Source organism: Mobula birostris, chromosome 20 (genome assembly GCF_030028105.1).
Source record: "Mobula birostris isolate sMobBir1 chromosome 20, sMobBir1.hap1, whole genome shotgun sequence".
Classification (NCBI taxonomy): Eukaryota; Metazoa; Chordata; class Chondrichthyes; order Myliobatiformes; family Myliobatidae; genus Mobula; species Mobula birostris.
The window spans coordinates 25,213,602-25,238,827 of record NC_092389.1 but is presented as its reverse complement, the minus strand read 5'-3'; the positions used below and the strand labels follow the sequence as shown (position 1 = coordinate 25,238,827).

The window sequence follows — 25,226 nt, the reverse complement described above, 5'->3', positions numbered from 1 at the left end:
ATCCAATAATTTACATTAAACAGAAATAAAATAAAGATGGATTTTGGTAACAACAACATAATTATGAAGGAATTTGAATTGAGCTTATTTTACCACATCTTTTTTTTTTAAAAAACTGTCTTGCAATGGAAGGAACCCACAATGGCAGCTTTCTGATGCTTTGTCAAACAGTCAATCTAACAGTGAGTGAGCATTTTCAGGTTTATAATAGCAGCACCATTGTCTACATCATGATCCTCAGTGCATTACATGACTTGCTAGAGAATTTTAGTCATAGAATTCAGAAGTTATTCAAGTCATCCAGCTAAAAAGCAGGTCTCTTGGCCCACATAGTCCATACCAATCTTCAGGCATCCATTTGTACCAATTCTAGGCTAATTCCATTCTCTTTCTGCCCCACATCAACTCCCCTCAGAACCTACCACTTACCTACACACTGGGAACAAATTTCAGTGGTCACTTAGCTACCAAGCTGCATGTATCTGGCATGTTGTAGGAAACGAGAACACCAATGGGGAGCCCACATGATCACAGGGAGACCACGCAAAACTGAATCCGAGTCCCTGGAGTTGTGACTGCAGCAGCAAATGGTTCCCTCCTCCTCCCTTTCCAATGATGCTCCAAAGCCACTGCCTCGACCCTTGCACAATTCTGAGACCATTAGTCGCAGCTTTGATGTTGAGCGTAGTTTGAACCTGACTCCTTCCTGAGGAACCATAAACCTGCCAATGTAATTCTTATCCTAGTCTGGGAAAGCTGCCAGAGCAGTGCTCTGAGAAGTCACGATATCCATAAAGCATCACGAAAGAAAAGGATAATGCAGGAGTCTAACATAGATGGGAAATGTGAAATTAAATACCCTTCATAGCAGCACAAAGAACCTGCTCCCATTGCATGAAGCAAAGTCATTTTACAAGGTAAAATAGCAAACACAGTGTGAATGTGTGGTGTATGGACAGTATGATTGTGGTTATTAATCTGACATATGTCCTAAACAGTGCTTCAGACTCCATTACTCACTCACTTATTCATTCATGGAACATGGGTATCACTGACAAAGTCTTGATTGTTCATTGCAAATTGCTTCCCAGGATAATTAAGAGTTCACCACATGGGTGGCTGTGAAGTCACATCTTGGTTGACCACTGATGGACAGCCAGTTTCCTCCTGGAAGGATGTGAGAGCTTCTAGGTGCTTCATAACAATCCAGTAGCTTCATAGCCATCATTGCTGAGACTAATATCTGAGCTGATTTTCATGCCATTGTACAGGTAGGTTGGCCATTTGACCCAACCTGTTTATGCTGAATGAGATACCTATTTATCTTAATCCAACCCTGAACCTATCTATGATAATCCACCTTTTCCACATTTGGCCCATATCCTTCCATTCCTTTCCTATCCAAATGTTTTTAAATACTGTAATTGTACCGGTCTCTACCACCACCTCTGATGGCTTGTTCTATATACCCATCATCCTCTCTGATAAGTTTGCCCATCAGCTCTCTTTTAAGTATTTCTCTTCTTACCTTAAACCTATGTCGAATTTGTTGAAAATTTCCAGTCACTATCATGGCATTCAAACTTGTGGGTTTCAGATATGTGTACAGTATTTTGATACTGAACCACTCAACCCTAAATATAGTCCCAGTGCTTCTTGTTTAAAGGAGTGAATAGCTAATTTAAGTTTATATCAAAACAAACATACCTGGGTCTAAAACATCTTCCAGACATGCAACTTATTGAGTACTTTGCATTCAGCTTCCCCGTCCAAGTTCTCCTCGGAACCCATTCATCAGGCAGTCCAATTCAAAGTTCAAAGACAACTTGTTTATCAAAGTGCACATAATGCCACCCTGAGATTCATTTTCTTGTGGGCATACACAGTAAATCCAAGAAACAATAGAATAATGAAAGTCCGCAATTAACAGGATGGGCAAGCAACCAATGTGCAAAAGGCTGCAGACTATGCAAATACAAATGGGGAGAAAAAACAATAAATATCGAGAACATGAGATGAAGAATACTGGAAAGTGAGTCCATAGGTTGTGGGAGCAGTTCATTTTTGAGGTGAGTGAAGTTATCCCCTCTGGTTCAAGAGCCTGATGGTTGAGGGGTAATAACTATTCCTGAACCTGGTGGTGTGAGTCCTGAGGCTCCTGTTCCTTTCTGATGACAGCAGAGGAAGAGAGCATGGGCTGGGTGGTGAGGATCCTTGAAGAGTGATGCTGCTTTCTTGTGAATTAGTCAAGTATTCTAAGCTAAATATTAATGGGATATTTTGGGGAAAAGTCACAAATTACATGTAGTACTTGCGTCAGAGTCCACGTATTCCTCCTGTTAATGTGCTGGTTTCTCCTTGGTTTTCTCCTACATCACAAACATGTGCGTGTTGCTAGGTGAATCGGTAGCTGTAGATTAACATAGTGGTAAAATCTTGAGGTGGGTGGGGAGATGGTGATGAGAAGGTGAGGAAAATAAAGTGGGATGTGTGAGGCGTTTAAGGGGCTCTTGGATAGGCACGTAAATATACAGAGTGGAGGGATATGGACCATGTGCAGGCAGAAAGTATTTAATTGAGCATCATCAGTTTAATTAGTTCAGCATTCATCATGGGCTGAATGAGCTTTTCTTGTGTTGTACTGTTCTGTCTTCTATAAATGAGCATGAGTAGGCACACGGATGTCGTAATGGGCAGAAAGGCCTGTCTCCATGCTTTATGACTCTTTGTATCATTTTCAAATGGAGTGGAACAAATGGCATGTTCCATTTGCCCGTAATGTGTAGTTTGAGGGTTAATATGAGAAATGTATTAACCTTTCAAGATTTGATAACTTTATTGTCATACTAACCGTACATCAGCTCTGCAGGGCAGAATGAGACAGCGTTTCCCAGGAGCAGTGCAATCATAACATAACAAACGCAACACTAAATAATAAACATAACAATAAATAGTAAAACACAACAGCCACATGTCAGTTAAAATCAGTTATAAGTGTCCAGTGCAAGTTAAAAGTGTCCAAAGCAGAGTCAGGTAGAGCAGCTATTTAGCAGTCTGACTGCCTGTGGGAGGAAGCTGTTTAGTAGCCTTGTGGTTTTAGTTTTGATGCTCCTGTAACGTTTGCCTGATGGCAGAAGCACAAACAGTTCATGGAGAGGGTGTGAGGGGTCAATAATATGAGTGTGATATATGATATTTCCGATGTTATCAAACAAGCTCAATCAAGTAGAATTTTTAAAAAAGCTGTGTAACTGTGACATAAGCTGTAGGCCTGTATCTTGAGATTGGTTTGTTTCCAAAGGTATCTGGAGGAGCTCCAGTCAGCTGTGTGTGAAGAGAACAAAGCTATCAGAATTCCTGCACCTGACTGCCATTCCATGTTTTCCCATTGTATTGTGCAAGGATATGAGTGTTGGGGAAATGGCTTAATCAGGCTCAAACCAGCTGCCCTTTTCAAGGTCAGTTTGTTTGCTTGCACGGTCTGCTTTTCTATATGAAAAAGGGCTGCAGATGAGGTCACAGAGTCTGCCATGGCCGCGCACTTCAGCAGCAGTCTGTCCACCAGACAATGAAAGGAAGCAAATTGTATGGGAGAGGGAAAGAAAAGACGTGTAGTAAACACTTGGAAAGGAAATGCTGACCTAAACTGGGTAAGGTGTTCCCTCTATGCAAATGCAACATCACAAATTTCAGATTCATATCTAACTGAGGAACATATAATTTGGCCTGAATGTGACCTTGGGTGTTATACTGTACAGTTTAGCAGTTCAACAGCATTTGATGCAGCTAGAATTCTTTCATCAAATGGATGGATTGTCTACCTTGTCCTGCTTACTGAATCATTATGCTATTGCTGATGGTGGCTCGGCTCAATGTTGCTAACTCTGGAGAATTCTCAAGAAAAACTAAGCTAGATTCAAGAGCAAAGTATGAACCCAAACTCTTGTGATAAGCACATTGTGCTTGGCATTCGAACTTGGCTAGGCTTTCTATTTTCAGAAAAGCTCTTCTAAGAAATCTTTCAGTCTGTGGGGAGCAGGAGGGTGTTACTTTGCCTCAATTGACGTCAGTCACTTTGAGTCCTGCAGACTCTTATCTCACCAATGGTTACTTTTCAGCACATGAAGGGTGTCTTTTTGATTACTGAGGGGGATGGAGACAACCCTTCTGTGTCCACACATGTACATTTTGAGTGAGGGTCCAGAGATGGATACTACAAACCCCGGTTTCCCTCCTTTTGTGTGGGTATATTGATAAAATAGTAGCAGCCCTTTTACCACTTCTCTGATGCTTGACTAATACTTACGTTTAATATGGGCTGCTAACATGAAATTGCTCTGGCCCGTATGAAGTGTTCCACCATTTATCAAGTGAGGCGGAACGAAACCAGACATATTGGCATATTTAAACTCTGTTTAATGATTTGAATTTGAGTATAGTATTTTCCTCTTTATTAAAACGATGGTCAAAAAATACTTTCCTCCTGTTTCAGCCTCTTTCTTTTTCTGATTTCATGGCCTTCATAGTTTGCCAAGTTGAGTTCTCTAGACAGGTACCCTACTGCACCTTTAACAGCAGTCTTATGTGTTCTCTCTCTCTGTCTCTCTGTTTCCTAACGACCAATTAGGTGGCTCAGGCCCTGGGTGTGCGTCAACCCCATGATCATTCCCATTTTGTATCTGAATGTCCTTGAACAACAGATAACGAAGCTCATCCATCAGTAAGGGATTAGCGCATTGTGGAGCTATACGCCCACTCATTTTCCCCTGCCGACAGGGGGCAAACAAAGTGGCGGATGACAAGGGGTATGACCTCAAAGATGAGAACAGGTCTATGTGCTTACTCTCAGCAAGTCCCAGTGGAAGATGAAGGTTAAATGACAGCTGCCCTTGGTGGTAGCCAGACAGATGATGAGCAATGCTGTGATCTCATCAAATTAGTGAGTTTGCCATGACACTCCTTTGAATTTAAAGGCTTTAACTCTTTCTCCTTACAATGGCAGGAAGTTTAAAACTTTGGTAGTATTCCCTATCAATGTAAGCGTGACTAATAAGACAGAGGGGTGTAGCGAGCTTGCAGGGGAAGTTTAAATTCAGGAAATTCCCAGCCCAAAAGTAATCCATAGTATAATTTAAACTGGAAATTTGCTGTGTGAATTGAAAAGAAGGAAGCTAAACAATAAGCATGTAGCTCTATTATATATTATGTACTCTGCCTGTACCAGGAATGCATTATCGTGTATATTGTTCAGAGCCCGAGCAGTCTTATTGTCAGCAATCATTCTTCATTTGTCCCTCTGCTGCTTGCAGTTTTGCTCCTCTCTCACATGTTGTGTCTGATAAAGGACCCTTGACTGCTGGCGTTGCCTCAGAACCCCAAGATCAATTTACGTCACTGATTTGACATTATACTCACAGTATGAAACTGAATTCCTACAATATATCTAAGTCTCCTGAAGAGAGGACAACCACGACCTTGTTGTTGGGTTTGGAGGCTTGCACGCCCCAATAACCCGGAGAGCCTTGTTGGCTGGAGTCGGGGCTTTGTGCTTTGGCTGTTGGAAGGGTCACCCATGTCAAACAGGTCAAAGGGTAGTGGCCAGACTAAGAGTGGTCCACCGGTCCCCCAGGGTCGGGGTTTCCGCTCAGGGCTGACAACCCTGACTGGTAAAAGAAAATTGTTATCGTAACAGCAATGAAGAATCCTTCTGTATCTGTGTGCAGCTATATAGACAGACTGAGATGGAGGACCTTCATTGCTGCCCTAAATGCCAGTGGCATAATGGGCAGTAAGCAAGAGAGACTGCTGTTTTGTCAGTGAATGTACTGAACCAAAGGCATTTCTCCTCTATAAAGTGTAACTCCATATTTTTTTTGTAACCTTAAAATGTGCAATATTTATACTGAGCAGTTGGCTTCCGTACCTCCGAGGTCCAAAGCTATACAATTATACTTCATTTGTATGGTCAGTTATTAGGTTGTTCATCTCAAAAGCATTTCACATCATCCACTTTTGAACTATTTGTTGCATTAGCAACCATTCTGTGGTGGAACTGGCAGTAAGATAAATGAGCATTTTTTTAGTACTGATATTTATAAAACAATGAATGTAATCACCTATCAGCATAAATACACACTGTATTTGTTTGATAATTTAATGCAGTTATAATGACTCCCTGTAATCCTCCTGGTATTTTAACAATAACCACTAGAGCAGCCAGAAGTTGCCTCACCCAAAGAATACCTACAAGGTTTAAAAGTCTGCTTGAGAATAAAAATTAAAACCCAGGCTTGAAGTCCTGTATAATTTTGTATCCCAAAACAATCTGGAGGCAAATGTCATGCCTCTTTAAGAAGGGAGGGAAGCAATGGGCAGGAGTCTATAGGCCAGTTAGACCAACTTCAGATGTTGGAGTCCATTATTAAGGATGGTGTTTCAGGGTACTTGGAGGTTGGAGGCACATGAATAAAATAGGCTGAAGTCAGCATGGTTTCCTTAAGGGGAAATCTTGCTTGACAATTCTGTTGGAATTCTTTGAGGAAATAACAGGCATTACTTCTTTTACTTGGATGTTCAGAAGGCCTTTGACAAGGCTGCTAAATAAGATAGGAGCCCATGCATGGTATTATGGGAAAGATACTAGCATGGGTAGCAGAATAGCTGACTGTCAGGAGAGAGAGTTGGAATAAAGGGGTCTTTTCTGGTTGCCTGCCGGTAACTAGTGGTGTTCTGCAGTGTTTGGTGTTGGGACCACTTCTTTTCGCATTATAGACAATAGACAATAGGTGCAGGAGTAGGCCATTCAGCCCTTTGAGCCAGCACAGCCATTCACTGTGATCATGGCTGATCATCTACAATCAGTATCCAGTTCCTGCCTTATCCCCATAACCTTTGATTCCGCTATCTTTAAGAGCTCTATCCATCTCTTTCTTGAAAGCATCCAGAGACTTGGCCTCCACAGCCTTCTGGGGCAGAGCATTCCATACATCCACCACTCTCTGGGTAAAAAAGTTTTTCCTCAACTCCGTTCTAAATGGATTTTCCCTTATTCTTAAACTGTGGCCTCTGGTTCTGGACTCACCCATCAGCGGGAACATGCCTCCTGCCTCCAGCGTGTCCAATCCCTTAATAATCTTATATGTTTCAATAAGATCCCCTCTCAGCCTTCTAAATTCCAGTGTACACAAGCCCAGTCGCTCCAATCTTTCGACATATGACAGTCCCGCCACCCCGGGAATTAACCTTGTGAACCTACGCTGCACTGCCTCAATAGCAAGAATGTCCTTCCTCAAATTTGGAGACCAAAACTGCACACACTACTCCAGGTGTGGTCTCACCAGGGACCTGTACAGCTGCAGAAGGACCTCTTTGCTCTTATATTCAATTCCCCTTGTTATGAAGGCCAGCATGCCATTAGCTTTCTTCACTGCCTGCTGTACTTGCATGCTTGCCTTCAGTGACTGATGTACAAGGACACCTAGATCTCGTTGTGCTTCCCCTTTTTCTAACTTGACTCCATTTAGATAATAATCTGCCTTCCTGCTCTTACCACCAAAGTGGATAACCTCACATTTATCCACATTAAACTGCATCTGCCATGCATCTGCCCACTCACCCAGCCTGTCCAAGTCACTCTGCATTCTCATAACATCCTCCTCACATTTCACACTGCCACCCAGCTTTGTGTCATCAGCAAATTTGCTAATGTTACTTTTAATTTCCTCATCTAAATCATTAATATATATTGTAAACAGCTGCAGTCCCAGCACTGAACCCTGCAGTACCCCACTGGTCACTGCCTGCCATTCAGAAAGGGACCCGTTAATCGCTACTCTTTGTTTTCTGTCAGCCAGCCCATTTTCAGTCCATGTCATTACTCTGCCCCAATACCATGTGCCCTAATTTTGCCCACTATGTGGGACTTTATCAAAGGCTTTCTGAAAGTCCAGGTACACTATTATACATTATGTGGCCAAGCTTATGCATGATATGAAGATCGGTGGAGGGGCAGGTAGTGTTGAGGAAGCAGGGAGTCTGCAGAAGGACTTAAACAGATCAGGAGAATGGGCAAAGAAGTCCCAGATAGTATATAGTATAGAGAAGTGTATGGTCATGTACTTTGGTAGAAGGAATAAAGGTGTAGACTATTTTCTGAACAGGGAAAGAAATTCAGAAATCAGAGGTGCAAAGGGACTTAGGGAATCCTGCACGAAGACTCCTAAAGATTAACTTGCAGGTTCAGTCGGTGATAAGGAAGGCAAATGCAATTATAGCATCCATTTTGAGAGGACTAGAATATAAGAGCAATGATGTAATACTGAGGCTTTATAAGGCATCAGTCAGACTGTACTTGAAGTATTGTGAGCAATTTTGGGCCCCTTTTTGAAGAAAAGTTGTGCTGGCATTGGAGAGAGTCCAAAAGAGGTTCACAAGAATGATCATGGGAATTAAACAGTTAAACTATGAGGAGCATTTGATGGCTCTGGGCCATTACTCAGTGAAGTTTAGAAGACTGAGGGAGGATTTCATTGAAACCTATCAAATATTGAAAGGCCTAGAGAGATAGAGTGGATTTGGAGAAGATGTTTCCAATAGTGGGAGTGTATTCAGAGGGCACAACCTCAGAATAAAAGGACGTCCCTTTAGAACAAAGGTGAGGAGGTATTTCTTTAGCCAGGGGATGGTGAACCTGTGGAATTCATTGCCATAGATGGCTGTGGAGGCCAAGTCTTTAGTATATTTAAAGCAGAGGTTGATAGGTTCTTGATTAGTCAGGGTATCAAAGGATACGGGAAGAAGGCAAGAGAATGTGGTTGAAAGGGATAATAAATCAGCTATGAAGGAATGGTAGAGCAGAATTGATGGGCTGAGTGGCCTAATTCTGCTCCTATCTTTTAAAGTCTTATTTGTAGAATATCCTACACAGACACTAGCTGAGTCAAATTTGATGTCAACTGCCAGGAGGGATGTGTGGTGGGTGTTAATGCATGACTGTGAATCAACGCCGCCTTGAAGCTGACCACTGGGAAAGTGCTGTCTGATCCTGAGGAACACTCCCCTCTCATTACCTGGCCATGGACCTAGTGATACTATTGACACTGAGTGAAACCGACTGGGCTAAAATTATGAGCTGGTCCAGTGCAGGGCACATTGAGCCAGACCAGAATATTTTGTACCAAACTTCATTCGCATGGCTGGATTCTTTGAGCTGAGGTCAAGTAAGTTTGTTTAAATTACAGTAGGCACTACACTGAAACTAATTAATTGAAGTGATTGGACTAATATCAATGGTGCAACAAGATACAAGGTACAAGCAGTTCCATGGTATCTTCCAGTTGACATTTTATCCAGGTTAATTCTTCAACATTTTAAGAACATAAATTTTAAAATTGCATTTTGTGGCATCTTTAGTAACTTTAGTGGTTTTAGTCTTGGTGAATTGAAAACTTTTATTTGCATAGGGCTTAGCCAAGATGTCTTTTACGGGAATATAATAAAAAAAAAGTAACATCCATAGGATGGCAAAGCACCTCAGTGTCGGTCAGAATTGCAGAAAAAAAGCAGGAACAATCTGTGAAGATTTACATTTTTGATATTCATTGTATAAACCAATGCAGTTTGACAAATGAAATAGTTTTGCAGCGAATCAAGGTTTAGGTAAGAAGTGCAGGACCCAGGTTGCCTACAGCAAGGTTATACAACCAGATGAGAACTAGTTTACCTGTTTTTTTTGGATATTGGTAAGACTGTAAAGACTGAGTGTGTGGAACGCAGTGGCGGTGGTGGAAGCGGATACAATAGGGTCTTAGGAGCTTTGAAAAACAGAGGGCTCTGTTCTAGGGAAGTGCTAGGGAAATTCTAGGCAGCCGCTAGAGTAGGTTACATGGCTGGCACAACATTGTGGGCCAAAGGGCCTGTAATGTGCTGTAAATTTCTATGTTCTATAATACTGAATGATATTTCATGTGCACTTGAAAACCTTGGTTTAACGTTTCAGATGAAGAATCATACCTCTGATCATTCAGGCTCTAAGGTTGAGATAGATTATTAAGCAGTAAAGGAATCAAAAGATATGAGGAAAGGACAGGACAATGGACTAGAGGAAATCTGAATCAGAGGGCTTGAGGGGTCAAATGGCTTTCTCCTGTCCCTAATTTCTTGTTGTTTTAGAAACTTTTGCTCAATTGAGAGTAACCATGCCGTTTCAATCAATTATTCAGTATCTGATGGCACCTGACCAAGGTCTGTTTAGATTTGTGTTAATACACTGAAATATGAACTCCTGAACTTTTGATCTGCCAGTTTTCCTCATCACTGTCCTTGCAGTTTATTTGCCTATAAGTACTTTCTTTTTCAATCTTTTTATTAATTTCAAAATATAGAAACAAAACATAGCAATAATACAAATAGTAGGAGATATATTGTTACACTTAAGAAAAGTAATTGTAAAATCAAATAGTGTAAGTTAACAAAGCTCCCAATCATGTAGAACTGACAACGGATAATACAAATCAAAAAAAAACTGGAAAAAAAATCATGGAAAAGAAAAAAAAACAAAACCAAAAAAAAAACAAACCCCATCCCCAAAGAAAAACAAAATTAATCAACTAAACTAAAAGACTTGGGCAAAACTAACAACTTAAAAATGGAAAAGAAGAAAACCTTAGTGTCGATGACTCCATTCCCCTCCAACAACAGTACAGAGAGATAAAACAAGTTTGGAAATGATCAACTTTCATCAAATGAAAATGCTGAATGAATGGCCTCCAAGTTTTTTCAAACTTAATGGAAGGGTCATAAACTGCACTTCTAATTTTCTCCAAATTCAAACACACCATGGTTTGTGAAAACCAATGAAATACCTTAGGAGGGTTAATCTCTTTCCAATTCAACAAAATGGACCTTCTAGCCATTAAAGTAAGAAATGCAATCATCCTTTGTGATGAAGAGGTTAAATTATTTAAGTCTATCATTGGTAGTCCAAAGATAGCAGTAGTTAGATGAGGTTGTAAGTCTATGTTTAGGACCGTTGAAATAATATCAAAAATATCTTTCCAATATTTCTCCAACAAGGGACATGACCAAAACATGTGGGTTAAAGAAGCTATCTCGAAATGACATCTGTCACATATTGGATTAATATAATAGTAATAACAAGATAGTTTATCTTTGGACATATGAGCCCTGTGCACTATAAACTGTATCAACCTATGCTTAGCACATACAGAGGATGAATTCACCAACTGAAGAATTTTTTCCCATTTTTCAGTCGATATATTAATCTCAAGTTCTCTTTCCCAGTCAGCTTTAATTTTATTAGAAGCATCAGGACAATTTTCATCCCAAAATCTTTTTTTGATAATGTAGATTCAAAAATTTCCTCATATATTTGGCAGAATAAAAATCCTAGGTTAGGTAAAAGGTATCTACAGAAATCTAAAAAGGAGGGGGGGCTCGCCCTCCTGAATTTTAGATTTTATTACTGGGCAATTAATATTCGATATTTAAAATTTTGGTTACGAGATTTGGACGTATTTTTAAACCCTCATTGGGTAAATCTTGAATCTAATTCATTACAAGGGTTTTCCTTGGGTTCGGTTTTAGGAACTTCACTTCCTTTTACTTCTTTTAAATTATATAAACAAATGAATAACCCAATAGTTAAGCATACTTTACGTATATGGTTTCAATTCCGAAGATTTTTTGGGTTTAATCAATTTATTCTAGCAAGTCCCATTATATCAAATTTTCTTTTTCAACCTTCCACGATGGATCAAGCTTACTTTGATTGGAAAACCAAAGATATAATATCTTTTCGCAATTTATTTTTGGATAATTGTTTTATGTCTTTTGATCAACTCTCTAATAAATATAACTTACCCAGATCTCACTTTTTTTTAGATATTTACAGATTAGAAACTTTTTAATTACTGTTTCCCCTAATTTTCCATACCCATATCCAATGGACATTTTGGAAAAAATCTTAGATTTAAATCTCTCTCAGAAAAGTGTAGTAGCAATTATATATAATATAATTATGAATTTATGTCCTGATGCTTCTAATAAAATTAAAGCCTATAAGTACTCCACTTTCTCTGTAACTGCAACACAATATTTTGCATTCTGATTTCTATTTACTACCTAACTATGGGTGGCAGGGTGGAGATGCATCTCTACCAAAGGAGGTGTAAGGCACTCCTTCCCTCCACTAGCCTGCAGGTCACCTTTGTGCAAGGTGTAGCACCTGCTTGGCCCCCTGATCAGGGTCACATGAAGCCATGGGAGCAGGTGGTGGATGGTGGTATGAGCAGCTGGTGCAGATCACAAATCCTGGTTATGTGACCACTGACACCAGGCTGACAATCAACTGAAGAGTGTTAATCATGGCTGGGGTCACCTGTCTTGTAAAGACACTGCCAAGAAGAAGGTAATAGCAAACCATTTCTGTAGAAAAATATGTTAATAGCTCCACACAGTGCTGGAATGATCAACATGATTATTCCTTGTATTGATCAAATAACTGTGTCCAAATACCATTTATCAAAGCTTAGGGCATTGAACTTAATAAATTAACATTACTTCAGTTAAAGGTTTTAAAAGGGATTGATTTAAACTGCATTGAATTGTACAAAGTGTTTCCTATTTAGATTACAGCTGCCAATTGATGTGAATTAATGATCAGGGAAAGTAGGCCTAATTATGGACTTTTTTAAGATTCAATTTTAACCTTCTTTTGACACTGACCAATGATACGAAACTGTCAAGAGTTACTTTGGACAATGTCCAGTTTAATTTTTAACCAGGTAAATGACAATTATTTAAGCCACAACTTTAGTGAATGGTTAACTTTAAGTTATTTGGACATTGCACAAAATTGCTTAAATATTTTCAAAAGAGCCCAAATGGCAATCATTATGGTTTAATTTCCAGTTTAGATCTTACCTGAGACTCTTGAACTATGCAAAGTTTAATGTTAAAGCAGTTTAGGCCTATTAACGAGCTGATTGAGGAACCTGAAAACTCTGGAAGATTGACGGGTGTTTTACTCGACTTATTTTCATGATATTGTGAATAAAGTGGAAGATGTGACCAAGTTGCATTTACTTGTGTGATATGCGTATAACTTTCATTCCTCGTTTGGTTACTCAGACATTAAACGTCTGACATCTTTGAAATGTGATCTCAACGTTATACCACACTGAAAGCATGATACAAATATACAGGGGTCTTTTCATGGGATGAGGTGCATATCCTGGATTCTATGCGTTTTCTCATGTCATGAGTGATGATGCAGGAGGAAGGAATGGGTAAGGAGACGGTAAAATAGCCATTTCTTTGCAATGTAGTAAAAAATCAGCAGCGTTTTGTGTTTATTTAGACATTGAATGATCTGGATGGAAAAACTACCAGGAACAAAGATTAGAGAATTGTATACAGTATAATAGCAAAAATGTTGGTGCTATCTCCTGCAGTTGGTGTATTTAGTTAGAGTCAAACAGTAATATGGAAGTGCCTGTGTTCCATACTTTTCACATCAACAGACTCTGTAAGGTGTGGAATCATATTTGCAGGAGCAGAGTGCTTATTTGTGCTTGTAGTAGTGAGGACATGCCATTGTACAGTACGCAAGAAAACAGGAGCAGGACTAGGCCACTCGGCCCCTCAAGCTCAGTCCAACCATTCATAGCTGAACCATTCATAGTTGCATCCAGGCTGCAACTCCATTTCACTGCCAATTCCATACAGGCCTCAATTCCCTGACATTTCAAAAATATATCTTCTGCCTCTTTAAATATCCCCAATAATCTCAACTTCACAACACTCTGGGGTAGAGATATAAAGAGATTCACCACACGTTTTAAATGACTCTCCCTTATTTTGTAGTTATGCCCCCCTCATTCAAGCCCATCTCACAAATGGCTAAGCTCTAAATGACTACTTATTTCTTCCTAAATTTATAGACTCTGGCATCTTACCAACAAATAGATGCTCGTCGAATACTTCCTTTTTATCTCCCTCTCTTGAACAAGTGAGTCATGTCCACTGTAACCCTCTTGGAAATAAGGCCTTTAGCTCTTGTACCTCTCACCTCCCAGCCTCTAACATTATCCCCCTTCCCCCATCAACCCACCTTCCCCCTCTCCAGGTCTTCCCTGCCAGCTTGTACTCCTCCATTTCCACCCACCTTATTCTGCCTTCCGCCCACTTCCTTTTCAGATCCGGTGAAGGGTCTCAGCCTGAAGTGTCTTGTTTATTCCCCTCCATAAAAGATGGCTGACTTGCTGAGTTCCTCCAGCATTTTGTGTGTGGTGCTCAAGATTTCCAGCATCTGCAGAATCTCTTGTGTCTGAAAATCAGTGAGTTTTAAAAACCTTCAACCAATGGTTTTACACTCTCTGCTGCCATTTCTTTTCAAACGCTTGTGCAAAAGCAGTTGGATCCTGGTTATCTGTCTGCCTTTAGTCCTATTAGTTTTTCTGATATTTTGTCCCTCATGATATGAACTTTATGGTTCCTCAATGCCATTTGAAACCAGTCCGTCTGACTTTCTTGGGATATTTGCAAGGTATTGTGGAGAATAGAACAAATTATTGGTGTAAATTATTTGCCAATTCCTTGTTTCTGTTCTTAATTCCCAGGGGTATATTTATGTCGAGCATTGTGAAAGAGCTGCTTCTGTTTATCTACTAATCTTCCCTTGTCCTATCTCCCAGACAACAATTCTTCATGCCTTTGTAATTGCCATTATTTTGGTTAAGGATGCCCACAGACTATGTAGTGATCATAATATTTGATCTCTTGCCCATTGTAAATGGAAAAAAGGCGCAAAAGAAGAGATCGATCCTACAGGCGCACCACTGATAAATCTAATCCTGCCACGGTCTGATGTTCTTATCTGCACCTTTCTGCACAGAGTCACTAAGTAGAAATTGGGAAGGTTGCCTTCCCCAACCCTAATGCTCAGTCAAGCTGCTGTTTGGGAACTGAAATCTTCTCTCCTTGCACCCTCCCCACTCCATCCCAAACCTAGAACACTCAATAAACCATTCCTGAACACTTCTTATTAAGAATGAATCTCTCAGAATGTGGCTTAAGTGTGCAGAACCTGAAGCCGAACTCACCTGCATTTTCTCACTGGTTGGCAATAGATTAACATTTTCTGACTTCATTGGTAGCACTGTTCCCTTACTGACCGTTATGTTATATTGTGATACTCCTTGTAGTCAGTTTTGGCTAAATATCTAATGTTTGCAGAGTACCAGGAGGTGCCCACTGCTTTAAACAGGGAGGAGGATTCATTACTTCATCTCTGCTTGGTGGTAAGGAATCCTCCTCACCATTCAAAATATTCTGCAAGCATTTAGCCACAAACTGATAACACCTCACCACTGCCTGTGGGACAAGCTGCAAAACATGTCTCTGGTGCTTGCCTCCACTTCTGATCTGGGACATCGTGAGGGTATGAAAAATTCCATGTGAAATAAAAATGTCTGTACATCCACTTTGTGTCATATTTTTCTTCATCTGACACTCAGTCAAATTCTAGTTTAATGGATTTAACATAACATGAGCCTGTGAAATGTCTACGAATCCTATGACTCCAACTGTTCAGTCTGCTTTTTATTACATTGCAACTTCAAAGCAGACATCATTATTGGTTCCACACTTGCTCTGCATGTTTTACATTTCAAACATTGGTTATTGACACGATTAGTGAGTTTGTTTTATTTTTTTTTCGATGGAGAGTTGGTGTTTATTACTCAGTTCTAAGGATATTGAGAAAGCATATCCCAGAATGATTCCTAATCCCACACTTTTTCCTGAACCTAACTCATCACCCATATTCCAACTTGGCAAAGATTAATTTCAAGGGATAAAAAGTGGAGACTGCTGAATTTTCACTCGGCCACATAGATAATTTTATTGAAATAAACATTGAAAAACATTTAATGCATGGATTAAAGTGTATTGACGGAAGTAGGGTGAGCACATCGCAATTACATTCGGAACTAATCCTTGCAGATTTATGGGTGATATCAACATTTTCCTGTCAAACACTGGTAGCTAATTCTAGTTTACTTTTGGTGTGGATTTCTGTGATTTTTCACCCCATCCCTATAGAACTTAAATTTACTTGAGCAATTTGCAGTCATTGCAGCATAATAGGCACTGTCTTGCTAATCCATTGCTTTAAAATACAGCATGATTGCACCTTTAAATTAATCATCACGCCTAGAGTATTTTGCCCTCATCTCCAGCAGTGATTTATTTGCTTCTGGTGATATGATATTTAATGGGTGACAGTAACAAGATGCACAGGTTAAAAGCAGCTGACAATTTCCAAAAATATCAATAGTTCACAGATCATGCCCATTTGAAGAAGGGCTTAGAACTTGTTATTCAATCTTTTACTGTGAATATTTTTCTCAAACCTTTGAATGGAAACCTTAACTATTTTCCAGATAACCAGTTAAGATGCATTCTAACCCCTGGCTTGCTATTACTGTTGTAAAAACAGCTTATTAATAACACAGTCCTATACAAAGCTGGCTATTCTTTGTGCACGAGGAGTGTCAAAGGGCGATTGAATCACTGATAAAATTGACAAAATTGCCAGAAGGGACAAGGAAGCTGAAAGGATTTTTCTGGTCATAGACATAGAGCACAGCCTCCTGTAGAAGGTGCTTGCTCAATCTCACCACTCCTGCCAGCACATAGAAAGGTAGAAGTTAGGAGCAGGAGTAGGCCATTTGGTTCTTGAATCTGTTTTGCCAGATCTACCATGTATCTATCCACACATGGACATGAGCATCAAATCTTGTACTTTCCAAGTTTAGATGATACAGTGTCACAAAATTGTCGTCTTCAGTTTCAAAGTAACCGGGAAAGGAAAGATTAACATAAACGTAGCACGTTTTACTTCTTTGGCAGCCAATGAGGAACATTTTGTTAGGCCTGCTCCCGCTGATGCCTCCCAGCTTGCACAGGCAGGCACATTCCAGTCTCCACCCAGCTAATAGGATTCATCTGCTACTTGTCCCACTCTCATCACCGGCAGCCTATTTAACCCCACTCTCATCCTCAGTCCTTGTTCACTCCTCAAACCAGCTGGCCTCAACCAGACGATCCTACCCTTCTCTCTCCCTGCCTAAAGTTTACCTCATTGCCTGTTGGGTTTCATTTCTGTTCTCTCTTGTTTTGTGGTCACGCGCATCTTATTTTGTGGTCAATTATTAAGGTTCTTGTTCACTACTGAATTGTTTCTGCTGCTCTGCTTTTGGGTCAAGGGTCATCTATACTTCCTGACACTTTTAAAGTATAACATAGTAAATATCTGCACCAACTCAAATGGTAACTTATGGCACAAAATCAGAACTCTTTTTTAAAAAAAAACTGATAGCATGACATTTTTGATGAAGTAGAGTTGCAAAGTATAGACTAAAGTGGCTATGTGCTTAAGTAGCTTCAAAGCCCTGAGTCTGATTCTAGTGGCTGGCATCAGTCTGAGTTACAAATGGGTGTGCTATAACAATTGTCTCTGTTTTAAAATTTATTTTACATTTCTGATGTGTGGAGGGGGAAAAATCAAGACCTCTTTTGATGAGTAACTATATGTTGATTTGGGAATATAGATTTCTTTCATATTCACTTGGCAGATTTGCCATCAAACCTATTGAAAACAGATCCTTTCTTCAATGTGGTAGAGAGGCCAACATATATAATTCAAACATGCAAAATGTTTTTTTATTTGATCACAATCCATGCAGCTCTGAATTAAATTTGGCTTTCATAGCTTCCATTTTCCTTGCACACAAAAGCAGACTTCCACGTACGATTGTGTTAAAGCATTCATTCAGGGATGGTTCAATACTCTGCCACCATTGTGGCAGGTATGGGTGGTGGTCTATTTGCTGTACATCCGTAGAAGGACAAGAAATTACATATGCTTTTCAGACATATATCCATTCTTACTTATACAATGACTGCTCCCAGAATAATTTTCCTGCTAATTGCGCCCATTCTGAATCAGGGTCTACACGAGTGCAAAGCTGCCTTCCGCAACATCAGCCAAGATCTCTGCAAGAGCCTTTTGACCCATTTGGAATAAGACAAACTAGCCGAGGCTAATTCTAATATAAGTACCCCCTAAATGGAGAGCATTAGGATGGCAACTTTTTTGTTAGGATTTATAACTTTGTAAATCAGTAGAGGTAGAAAAACATGTGGAAAGATTATTTTATTGAGTGATACAGCTTGGAGTAGGCCCTTCTGGCCCTTTGAGCCGCACTGGCCCGGCACCCCCACAACCCCAATTTAACCCTAACCTAATCACAGGACAATGTGCAATGACCAATTAACCTACTCGGGGAAAACTCATGCATTCCTTGGGGACAACATACTGTAAGACAGGCACCAGGAGTGAACTCCGAATTCCGGATCACCCCCAGCTGTAATAGTGTTGTGCTAACTGTTGTGCTACAGTGTAGTCCATACTATAAACCTTGAGTGAGTGAGTGAGGCCTCCCTCGGTTAGGGTCCACCAGGCTCATTGCATCCTAGCTGTCTGGATACACAAGCCAGGGCGGTACAATGTGGAGAGCAAGCTCGCCCTCTCCATGCATCTGATGAACCCAAAGGAATGACAGATACTGATACAGTTTGGTACCAGCGGCGTCACAGGAGTTGCCAGTCGGCATTGAACTCAATGTAGGAATGCCTTAGGGACTCCAGCCCCGGATTTTTCCTTCGGAGTTTACTCACGAAGCCTTCCCTATGAGTGGGTATAGCTGCAAGGCAGCGGAGGTTGGAGATCAGAGTTTTCCTTCTCCTAAATGAGCTGCCAACCGCGGCTGACGAGCCCCATCTGCCCGAAGCGAGTGATTTTAAGGTGCCAGTAACCCACCTTTGCCCCTTCTCTTGTCAGTAGAAACAGTTCCGCTGGGCTCCCTAGCTGAGCCACACGGGAAGGCCGGGAGCTGGACTTGGTTGTCAGAGGCTATTTGAGGCGCACACCACTGGGAGCATTTAATAGGTAGTGGGGGCTATAACAACCATCCCCGGCTATAACAATCTTCAAAAAAATAGAAAAGGTAGAAAATATGGTAGATGTAGTATATTTTTAGCTTTTTAAAGAAATCATGTTCAGGGGCTGCATAGTAGTCTTATGACCAAGCTGAGCGTTGGGAGCTGAAAGAAAGGGAATGTATGTACAGTAAGTTATATGTAAGAAAGACAATGTATAGTAAGTTGGCTACAAGTGGACCAAAAAAACAGTGTCAAAGTAATCATTGAGAATGGTAAATAGCACAAAGTAGATTTCCATAAATTTGTATTCAAATACATCATTTTATGTAAACTAATTTGCCTTTGGGATTGGAAGTACAATTTCAAATTTACAGATAACATGTTTAGAAGGGTTTATTTAATAAAAAAAAAGCACAGTGACATTAACATAACATCAATAAACATAGAAAGAGATTTAATTAAAAAATTAATTTCAATACATTGAAGTGGGAGGTTAACACATTGCAAGGTTTAATAAGGAGACCACATACTCCTGAATATTGTTGAAAGTAATTGGGAGGCTTAGAGATATGGAATGTAGAAAAGCCACCATTTGATGCAGCAAGTACATTTAGTTTAGGCTTATTCCTGCATTGATGGAATTGTAAAACAGGGAATACTGAATTGGCTAGGACTCTTTTTGAGGAAGGAACTCTCATGGGTGACCTAATAGAATTTTTAAGGATCACAGAAGACTTGAGACAATAGAAGTATTGTGAGAAAAACAGGAAATGAGACCCTAAATAGAAGATTATAATTAGGAGTCTGGTGGAGATTTGGGTGATAATTCTTCACCCAAAGATTGGAAAGGGATATATGCTGTCAGGTGAAGTAGTTGAGGGAATTAGGTAGGTGTGTTTAAGAAGACTCTAAATAAGTACATGAGACAGGAAGGATATACTGATGTGGACTGAAAGGTGTTTTGATTTAACATCATTTATACCTTCAGAGTGTTCCAAAGTTCTTTACACCAATTGTGTGTATTATTTGTATGGAGTAGTCAATCTGTGCACAGCAAGATCACACAGAGAACAAGGAAATATGTAACCATATAACTCACAATATTCAGAAACATAGAAAACCTACAGCACAATACAGGCCCTTTGGCCCACAAAGCTGTGCTGAATATGTCCTTACTTTAGAAATTACCTAGGGTTACCCATAGCCCTCTATTTTTCTAAGCTCCATGTACCTGTCCAGAAATCTCTTAAAAGACCCTATTGTTTCTGCCTCCACCACCGTCGCTGGCAGCCCATTCCACGCACTCACCATTCTCTGCATAAAAAAACTTACTCCTGACATCTCCTCTGTACCTGCTAACAAGCACCTTAAAACTGTGCCCTCTCGTGCTAGCCATTTTAGCCTGGGAGAAAACCTCTGACTATCCACACGATCAATGCCTCTCATCATCTTATACACCTCTATCAGGTCACCTCTCATCTTCCGTCGCTCCTAGGAGAAAATGCCGAGTTCACTCAACCTATTCTCATAAGACATGCTCCCCAATCCAGGCAACATCCTTGTAAATCTCCTCTGCACCCTTCCTATGGTTTCCACATTCTTCTGGTAGTGAGGCAACCAGAACTGAGCACAGTACTCCAAGTAAGGTCTGACCAGGGTCCTATATAGCTGCAACATTACCTCTCGGCTCCTAAACTCAATCCCACAGTTGATGAAGGCCAATGCACTGTAAACCTTCTTAACCACACAGTCAACCTACGCAGCAGGTCTCTATCATTTATTAGGGATGTTAGTTGAGGGCTAAATCTGAGCCGGGATACCAGACGGATTCTCCTGCTGTTCTTCAAACAGTAGCATAGATTCTTTCTCAGTCATCTGAAAAGACAACTGGAGCTTTGCTTTGTATTTAATTCAAGGGGTTACCATAGATAATGCAACAGTTCCTCGATCCTGTACTGGTGTACCACCATTAGTTTTGGGCTAGGCTTGGACAAAAATATTTTCCCTGAGAGGTAAAGATTGCAACTGTGAGCTAGCACTGATTATCCAGTCGAGGACAACTCTGTTCTTTTTATCAAACCAGCTGTCTTTCTATTCAGCTGCAAAGGTTTGTCTCACAGTGTCAAGTTGACAGATGAGCAATGGCAGAATTTGTTGGCTGTGATCTCCGAATTAATCTGATCATCTTAATCTTCCTCGTCATCATCTCACCCTTTTAGCAGTCCTGTACCTTAACAGGATTTACTTGGCAAATTGATTTTTTTTGGCATTACACACATCTATGTGTTGTTTTTACTGCCTGTTATGCTGCTGGTGTTTAAAGCAGCAATGAAGGTCCTCCATCTCTGGCGGTGTGTTCAGGGTTTCCTTCATTGGGTCAGCAGCTTCTTCTCGGTTTTCACTACTGTCAGTCATGCAAGTTCCAGGAGGAGGCTCAGGAATACCCTTGCACTCAGATGTAGAAAGATTCTTCGTTGCTGTTTCTGTAACAATTTTGTTTTACCAGTCAGGGTTGTTAGCCCTGAGCTGAACCCCTGAACCTGGAGGACCGGTGGACCACCCTTAGTCTGGCCTCTACCCTTTGACCTCTTTGGCATGGGTGACCCTACCAAGAGCCAAAGCATAAAGCCCTGACTCCAGCCAACATAGTTCTCCGGGTCATCGAGGCATGCAAGCCTCCAAACCACGACAAGGTTGTGGTCCTCTTGGAGGACATCTATGTATTGATGGTATGAATATCGATTTCTCCTTCTGGTTAAAAAAAAAAAAAAAAAAAAAAATTCCCTCCCCCTCCTTCCTTCTATTCCCCACTCTGGCCTCTTACCTCTTCTCATCTGCCTATCACCTCCCCCTGGTGCTCCACCTACTACCCTCTCCTGTCCAATCAGGTTCCTTCTTTTCCAGTCCTTTACCTTTTCCATACATCTGGCTTCACCAATCACCTTCTTGCTATCCTCCTTCCCCTCCCCTTCTTGCTATCCTCCTTCCCCTCCCCTCACCTTTTTATTTTGGTATCTTCCCTCTTCCTTTCCAGTCCTGAAGAAGGCTGTCAGCCTGAAACATCCACTGTTTCTTCATCTCCATGGATGCTGCCTGACCTGCTAAGTTCCTCCAACATTTTGTATACGTTCCTTTGGATTTTAGGCATCTGCATAACTTATTTATTTATTTAGCTTATTAAATAATAGCGCCAAATAAGCCCTTCTGGCTCTTCGAGCCCAGCAATCCTCGATTTAACCCAAGCCTAATCATGGGACAATTTACAATGACCAATTAACCTATCAAATGGTACGTCTTTGGACTGTGGGAGGAAACCGGAATACCCAGAGAAAACCCACGCAGTCACGGGGAGAATTCCTTACAGGCAGCTGTGGGAATTGAACCTGGGTTCAACTGTGAACTGTAAAGCATTGTGCCACAGACCGTTAAAGGTCTCTGCTCTAACGAGAATTCCAGCTTCTCATCACATTAAGTAAACCATGTGCCGCCGTGCCGCCCTTCAGTTCTTGTGTCTATGTGTCGATTTCAGCTCAGTTCACCTTGCTGGAATTAATTTTTTTAAATCCAAAATATACTTTATTCAAAAATAAAATTATGTACAATAAACCATTCAATGTCTGTTAATCCTTTACAAATGTTTCCATTACGGTCTATACATTTCCACACTTTTAGCCACCTGTGTGGCACTCTGTTGTTTCACCTTACCACACCATTGTTGAGGGGTATACTCCCCACCACCCGACCCCTCCCACTCCCACGGGTGGAGAACCCTAAACTGTGGTCCTTCCCCACCGGGCCCTTGCGGTGGCTGCACCGAGTTTCAGTGCGTTCCTCAGCACGTACTCCTGCAGCCGAGAATGTGCCAGCCGGCAGAATTCTCCCACTGACATCTCCATGTGCTGGTAGATCATCAAGTTTCGGGCCGACCAAAGAGCGTCTTTCACCGAGTTGATGGTCTGCCAGCAGCACCGGATGTTGGTCTCCGTGTGCATCCCCGGGAACAGCCCGTAGATCAGAGAGTCCTCTGTTACGCAGCTGCTGGGGATGAAATGTGACACTAGCCCGTCCATCCTCCTCCACACCCTCTCTGCGAACTGACAGTGTGCAAAGAGGTGGGTCACAGACTCCTCCTCACTGCAGTCCTCCCGTGGGCAGCGAGGTGTGGAGATGACGTTCCAGGTGTACAGGAGGGATCTGACTGGGAGTGCCCCTCTCACCGACAGTCAGGTGAGGTCTTGGTGCCTGTTGGTGAGGTGTGGCGATGAGGCATTTTGCCAGATGTACTGGATGGTCTGCTCAGGGAACTACCCCACTGTGTCCGTCATGTCCATCTCCTGCAGTGCCTGCAGGACATTAAGTGCCGACCACTGCCTGATGGCCCTGCGGTCAAAGGCATTGTCCTGGGAGAACTTTTCTACGAAGGGCAGGTATGGCAGCAACGACCAGCTGACTGGGGCGTTGTGCGGGAGTGGAGCCAGACCCATCCTTCGTAGCCAGGGCGACAGGTAGAACCTGGGCACATAGTGGTACTTGGAATTAATAATCCATCCATAAATGAGTTGGCAATCTGTTGGCCAAGTCTGCTGTAGTCGGTGGGGTGAAGGTACTTGCATAGCACAATTGAGTAGGGAGCGCCAGGATTTTGAACAGTTACCAGTATATTTTCAAGTGGATGTGATTTGGCAACTTGCAGATGGTAGTCTGTTGGCTGCTTTCTGTTCTGGCAGTAAGGTTTCAAAGGTACTATTATAGAAATTTTGAGTTGGTGCATTTCATCTTGCTGCTTGTGGAAGCAGTTTGATTGACTGGTTTGTGGCACGCAGTGCTGATTGAAATTCACTTCCTTCTATGGTGAAGAACACATGGGTGTAACTACATTTGCAGCCTGTGCTAAGTACTCGACAATTAGTTAATTAGGTGTGTTTCTTTCCTTAGCCATTCAAATAAATAATGTTCTTCCCATCTGTATAGTTCAACTTTTTTATTTCTTAGCAATGTTGCTCATTTATTTTCTTTCCATTCTTGGTGTACTTAATGTGATGAGAAGCTGGAATTCTCCTTAGAGCAGAGACCTTTAACAGGAAGTTCAGCAGAGATCCTCAAGGTTATGAGAGTCCATAACAAAGTAAGGAGAAACTGTTTCCAAAGGTAGCAGGCTTCAGGCAGATTTAAGACAATCAGCAAGAGAGACCAATTGGCTGAGAAGTGGTGGAACAGGAACAAACCTTAGAAGAATGAAAGGTGATCTCACTTGAGGTGTACAAGAGAGCATAGTAGGATTTGTTCCTCTCTCTCAGGTTGGAGACTCTAGGACGAGGGGCATAATCAAAGGATAAGGATTCAACTAGCTGGGATTGAGATTAGAAATTCGTTTGTACAGGCTGTGCATCTCTATCTCCAGAGGGTTGTGGAAATACAAGGTATATACAAAGCTGAGAGCCATAAGTTTCTTGATATTAATCCCATGAGAGGTAATGGAGGTTGGGCATGAAGGTAAATGAGTATGAAGATCAGCCATGATTACTAAATAGTGGAACAGACTAGAGAGGCTGTACAGGTTATTCCTACTATTTCTTGGGCTGTATCTGAGTAGTTCAGGAGGAGGGCACACAGCTAAGAACTGCTGCCTCTCATCTTCAGCGCGAAGGTTCAATTCTCACCTCTGGTGCTGTCAGTGCGGAGTTTGCCCATTCTCCTTGCAACTATGAGTTTCGTCCAGGTGCTCCAGTTTCTTGCCGCATCCCAAAGAAGTGCCGGTTTGTAGGTTAGGTAATACCTGTAAATTGCCCCTGGTGTACAAGTAAGTAGAAAAATCTGAGGGAGGAAGGAGATTGATGGGCATGTGGAGAAGAATAAAAAATAGGATCTATATGCAGATGAATGCTTGATGATTAGTGTGGACTTGGTGGTTTGAAGGACCTGTTTCTGTGCTGTGTCCTTGGAAAATGCAGGGAATAAGGGTTAACTTTATTATGAGGACTTGGTTGATTGCGTGCTGCCTTTTGTGTTGTTCTGCCCTTTCGTAATTGTGTGTTCTAGCTTGATCTTGCTGCATCTAACATTGTACGTAGCTGCAGTACTCCAGTTATATTGGAGGCTACAAATAACGTTCCGACCGCCATGAGATGGCTGCGCAAGGATTTGTTCTTGGCAAGTAACCTTGAGAATCAGTGTCCATTTTCCTCGCCCCTTTTGATATA

General features: G+C 41.3%; 1 protein-coding gene across 4 annotated transcripts in view; it reads left to right on the top strand.

The window, feature by feature from the left end:
* LOC140185103 (endothelial cell-selective adhesion molecule-like) overlaps positions 1-25,226 on the top strand; it is a 138,777-nt gene that overhangs the window by 7,890 nt on the left and 105,661 nt on the right. The window lies entirely within an intron of this gene.